We start from the raw sequence: 6,115 nt of genomic DNA on the forward strand, positions 1-6,115 counted from the left end.
AGTATTTTATTTAATTAAGTTAACACTATGCCGTCCGGTGGCACCATTTTGGTGCCATTTTAAAAAACTGAAATAACATTTGAACTATATTTCTTGGGTGTTGAAAGGCAGCAAACTAACCTATAGCATTGGGCTTATTTAACTAAGAATTAAGTACGAACATTCTTGGATGGCTTATCTTAATTTTAGGAATTTATATTACCGCCATCTTCGAAATTCTTTTTAAAATCTAAAATTTCCAAGCTATTATGCCGGCGTCAAACGAAAGAATCATATCTAAGATCTGCGGACGACATAGTGTTAATATTGCACGGCAAAGTTGCACGACGCGAACTACTTTTTCGACATTCTAACGTTTTACGAGTGTCGATAAAATTAGGAAATTGTAATATAATAGATTAGCCGAAAAATACGTATTCAAATCTGAGTAAATAATTACGTTGCACGCGTATGGGTGACGCGGTGACCCATAACAGTTGTCCATAAGTGAAATAATTTATTTACCAACGTACAAACAGAAAGTACAAAAGATTGATTAATCTTCCTTCCATTAAGCGTCCTTTATTTTCTAAATCATAAAAATTGATTTTTAAGTACAGTCGGAAGATCGTACCACTTACAATGATCTGGCACAGCAGTCGAAGCGTTCAAGAATTACGCCGACGAAAAAACGTATGTCAAAACCGCGCGCAGCACCGACGCCGCAGTTGCGTACACGCGTTCGCTGCATCCTTCGATCTCATTTCGAGCGAATTACTCGAAACCGTCGGCAATTTAAATTCGCACTTGGCACACCGGCCGAGTCGGCATGAAAAGGACCGGGCCCGAAAAATTGCCGTGGCCCGCGTAATATATATCGCGGGGTATCGGTCGTCATCATCTCGTTGCTCGTCGAAAGCAGGGAAGCGAACGCCGGTTGATCGATAAATCAACGGCGGTGCTGGCAAATGTTCTCGTCGGTGAGGGCGTACGTGGTGGTTCAACACACGCGGAGGTTTGCGCGAGCTGCTTTATATGAATCGGTTCGGATCGGCTCGGGGTCCGAAAGAGGCGCTCGTAAGTCGTGGCTCACGGCCGACGATACGAATCTGCCTCTCGATGTAATATTTAGCCCATCGGCGCTCCCCATATGCCGCCGACAGGTCGGCAGAAATGTATCGGGAAGCCGCGGGGAGCTGCGACGGAACAGCCGCGCGGAATAATGGCCAGGAAATCGTCCGTTCGGCTAATCGTAAATTTAGCACCGACGTCCGACGCGCTCTCTCGTCCGGACGGCGGAAGATTGATTGGTCCGCTCCTCACGAAGAAGACGTCACTGACACCGACCTGCGAAATATTTTATTTATGAACTCTGCTCCGATTCCTCGGACGAGGTCTGTATTTGTCGGCGGAGACTGTGCGAATCTTCGTTGCACGTACGGTCGGCTGCGAGAAAACATTCGATTAACCCTTTGACGTGCGAATTAAGTAAAGTTCTGCGTCGGACTTTTTTTGGTTTATCGTTTGAGCGAGAAAGTAGTTTCGTACGAATACCAAACGGTAATGTTCGCTGATAATGTTAAACAATAGTTTACGCCAATGTGTACAGTCATCTTCGCGTGTCACGTGTTAAGGATTAAATAGGATTAGCGGAGTCGGTTACTGTGAGATGACCAATAGCTGTGCCTTTCCAGTCATGATTAGTTTCATATTTATCGAATTTTTTCATTCAAAAATATACAGAATATAAGAATGAAACCACAGTAATCGGCTCCTCTACAATATATATCGAGAAAAATGAAAGCAGTTTCATCATATTCTATTCTATTGGTTTCATCATATTCTAAATTGACTCAGAAGTCAATTATGTAAAGAGTCTAGTTTCCAATGATATTTGCGACGTGTATTAGGCGCAACTCATTTTCTTAAGATTCAATAATATAATAATATAATAATATAATAATATAATAATATAATAATATAATAATATAATAATATAATAATATAATAATATAATAATATAATAATAATAATATAATAACAAACAATCGATCGATTATAAAATCGAGGAACATGAAGTACAAATCGATATTCCAATTACAAATAGTAGTTCTAGACAGACGATGGGGTTCAAGCTTCAACCTAGCATAAGAAATAAATTCGAGCAATGTTAATGACGCAGGTGAGGTACTCTTTTCCTCCGTGTACAGACCATCAGAGCTTTTACAGACTACATCCGTAGCTGCGTTCCGATGCGCCTCTGTTGCAACCGGAAGCCATACGAGCCTCGGTTTCATAAATCGTCCAATATCCGGCACTTCGGGCCGATAAGCGCGTTTACGATTGCGCTCGCGCCGGTGAAATATTAACACGTGACCGACCTGTTATCTGAGCCGTAGTCCGCCGTGGCCGGCCGCGCGGCTCTTAAGCGTGCTCGTAAATTTCAGATAATTAATTGCGTTTACGTATTAACCTGGCCGTGGCCGGCCACGTTCCGCGTGTTCCCCGGCTGATTAAGCCCGCGGACACCGGATCTAGTTGAGGAGGGTCCCCCTAGTTCCAGCGTTTCATCCGCGAAGCGGCCTCTGCCCGGCGTATTATCTCGTTCGCGACGCGTTCTCGCGCGGACTAACGCGCGCCTCGCCGCGGACTCCGAGATTTGCATCTGGCGCTTGTTAGCCAGCGCTCGAGAGCGATTTTCTAGCAACCGTGAAAAATCGATCTAATCTCCGTTGGGTGCCTACCTCCGTTCGCGGTGCCCCGGACAAGGATTGCCATCTGCCACGTAAGTTACGACACCGCGCGAGTACGCGCGCGGGGACGTCGTGCATGCATGAGGGACGTAGAAAGGACGACCACCGATCTTGCCACTCCGTGTGTTCCTGCCGTGGCTCTTGCCGAGCCGCATCGTAATGCATTGTATTTTACTTGCCTCGCGTGCACCGACTCGAGCCCGGACCCTCTTCCTCTTGTACCTTTATCCCGATTTTTACCCACCATCCGCAATTATGATCGCTGCGTACCGTGATCTCCGTTCCGCGCTCCGTGTGCCCGTGCCTCGCGCAAATTAAATACTATCCGGCCAGCGAGAGCGAATCGAGTTTTTTCTTTACAGCTGAAATCAGTGTAAATCTATGCAGCGACGCTATGAAATTAGCGTAAGCATAAATCCGGTGACGGGACACAGGATGCGACAGGGTTGGTTCTACGCGTAGATGTCGAAAATGGAGATTAAAATATGTTTCTTCAGGGTTTAGGTTCAATCGAGAAGTACGCGTATAATGGATATATGAAATTAGACGCTATGAAATTAGCGTAAGTATAAATCCAGTGACAGGACAGAGGATGCGACAGGGTTGGTTCTACGCGTAGATGTAGAAAATGGAGATTAAAATATGTTTCTTCAGGGTTTAGGTTCAATCGAGAAGTACGCGTATAGTGAATAACGTGTCTGTACGTGGCTGACCGTTTCTACTCGAGTGTTCAAACTCTATTGTCTTGAAAGCGAGGCTTTAACCCATTGCACTACTTTCACGAGTCTGACTCGTGATGAAAATTTTGTGCCAAAATTGAATATCACGAGTTTGACTCGTTGCTACAATTTCATGCCAAACATGAATATCGCGAGTTTAACTCGTTGCTACAATTCCATGCCAAACATGAATATCACGAGTTTGACTCGTGGTCCTAATCTCGGGCCAAGTATGATTATCTCGAATGGCATTCTGTGTCCCCATATGGGCCAAGTGTTACCTAGGGGATAGTGTTACTTTCCGCGGTACAGATAAGATCTCTAAGGTAAGAAGAAAGAGTCATAAACAGTGATGAAAATTGTGATGACAGCAGCATTTAACCTTGACAAGTTTGGCACGGTTTTTTCAGAGTTTCGGCGTGGTGCAAGGGGTTAAAGTAGGCGATTTGACGATTCTTCTTCGACTTGGTTTGACAGATCGAGGCACCTCTTATTGCAAGAATAAGATAAGAATTTTTCGTTCTCTTCAAGCTATAACTTTCTTAGTCTTGCCGATTGCCAATTCTTATAACTGTATATGTCCCATAATACATTTAAGTTCCGTGATCTTAAATTCAATTTGATATTTTATCGACTTTGACCCAAGAAGAGCTTCCCGTGACTAAATCAGATTTGCGTAGCAGTTGTTAGCACGAAACGGTTTATTCGCTTTCTCGGTACACGGCGCAGAAAACGATCGATTGAAAGATTAACAAATCAGGATTAATAGCGAATTGTAGGATAAATAGAAACTTGATTCACTTCAATGATAGTTCAATGATTGCTGCCGGTTGCAAGTCTACTTCGGCGAGTCGTAGCGAACAAAAGATGAAAGTTGCGAATTGTAAGAATTGCGAATTAAGAATATTGGACAGATTCACAAAGGGTTCGTCCCGTTAATATGTCGAAAATAAATGGCAAAGTAAATAAAATGTGATGGTAGTGCGATCGACCGTGACGAAAATACGAATCGAAATTCAGGATGTACGTGTAATAAAAAAATCGACTAAACTAAGTAAAGACTTTACGTTCCGTCTGTCTGAATTGGTCGCGTAGAACCTTCAGAATTGCGATCACTATGAACCATAAAACCGTGCCTAACCGTTACGAATCTTTCCGGACGGTTGAATGTACCATAAGTTGTATCGTCGCAAGTATAAAGTGTAATCGTTACGAATCCGTCATTTATTTACGACAATCTCAGTCGGAACGATTACGGTGTCGTTCGTTTTAACATCGACGGAGCCCGCGGAACGGTCATCGTTACCGCAGCTACTTATAGGTCGTTCATACTAAAAATAGTTTTTCTTTTCTTCTGGAGACATCGTCGAGTTTTCATATGGAATTCACCGCTCGACAGCGGGGATCAAAGGTCTAAACGCAGTAACGTTAAACGGTTTTGACGTTAGTGCCGGAGGTTTTGCTTCAGTATCATGTTTACATATGCAAACTAACCGGCAGACACGTAATACAAGAATGTTTAAGGTAATTCCTGGGGAATAAGGAAGGACGGCAGAGCGTAACCGAGTACGGACATCGGGGTGTACACGAAAAGAGAGTTTGTGTGCCGCGCGTACACGAAGAAAGCACGCCTTACATGTCGAACATGTTATCCCGGTTATTAAAAAAAATGAGCACGGGGTAATTTAAAATAAATCTACGGTGACCGCTTCATTTCTCTTTCCAGCTTAAGCCGTCCCGATGAAATACGTTCGCGCGCGAGGGAAAAAAAAATCACGGAATTCCTCGGGGCCGGCCGGTCTGATCACGATCGCAAGTTCGATTTCGCGTCGCGCAGCGTTTTACCGTTTTCTGTGTCAACGTCGCCGGCGAGCATAGGGGCACAGACACAGAGGCGCGCTCGTGCAGAGAGGCGCGCTCGTGCATTCGTCCGATAGCCGAGTCAGCCGCAATTAATTTGAAGTATTTTATGCCGGATAGGCGTGCAGTTTATTATGAATTTTAAGCAGAAGCGCATCGCGCGCACCGGCGCGGTCGGCCGCGCTGCACTGCGCTGCGCTGCGCGGCACGGCGCGGCGCAGGCGAGCATTACGATTGCAGCGGAGATGAATCGTGTTCCCACAAGACACGTAGAGGGATTATATAACCTTTGATCTTCCTTACAACGGTTCATCCATTGTACAGGTTCTTTCTTCGAACCCGCCGCGGATCTAAATTATTGCCTAGAACTTACTTAAAGAGCGTAGATTATTATTTATCATCGTGATTTACGCAAATGACCGAACATTTCGAGCCACCAGATGTTTACGTTTAATAGTTATACGCGCGGCGGAACGGCGAGCCGGCCGGAGAGGATGCGAGCGTGAAACGCGGCGCGGCGACGCGAGGCGTTCCTCTCGCGCGGGTTCCCGGTCCTCGCGCGACTCGTTATATCGGCCAGATCGGTATCGGATTGCACGCCTACGCGCGGCCGATCGGTAACTCGTGTTTTAATTCACTCGTCGCCAGCGTAAATCATCTTTTTAATGTCGCACTCGTAAAGCACCGCCGGGAAGAAACGCAAGCGCGCGATGCATCATCGTCGACTCCCGATACTCGCGCGCCGTAATTCCATTCCCGCGATAGTTAATCCGTTGATAGTGTATCAGCCCGCGTTACCTCGGC

Source organism: Megalopta genalis, chromosome 12, assembly GCF_051020955.1.
Source record: "Megalopta genalis isolate 19385.01 chromosome 12, iyMegGena1_principal, whole genome shotgun sequence".
NCBI classification, from domain to species: Eukaryota; Metazoa; Arthropoda; class Insecta; order Hymenoptera; family Halictidae; genus Megalopta; species Megalopta genalis.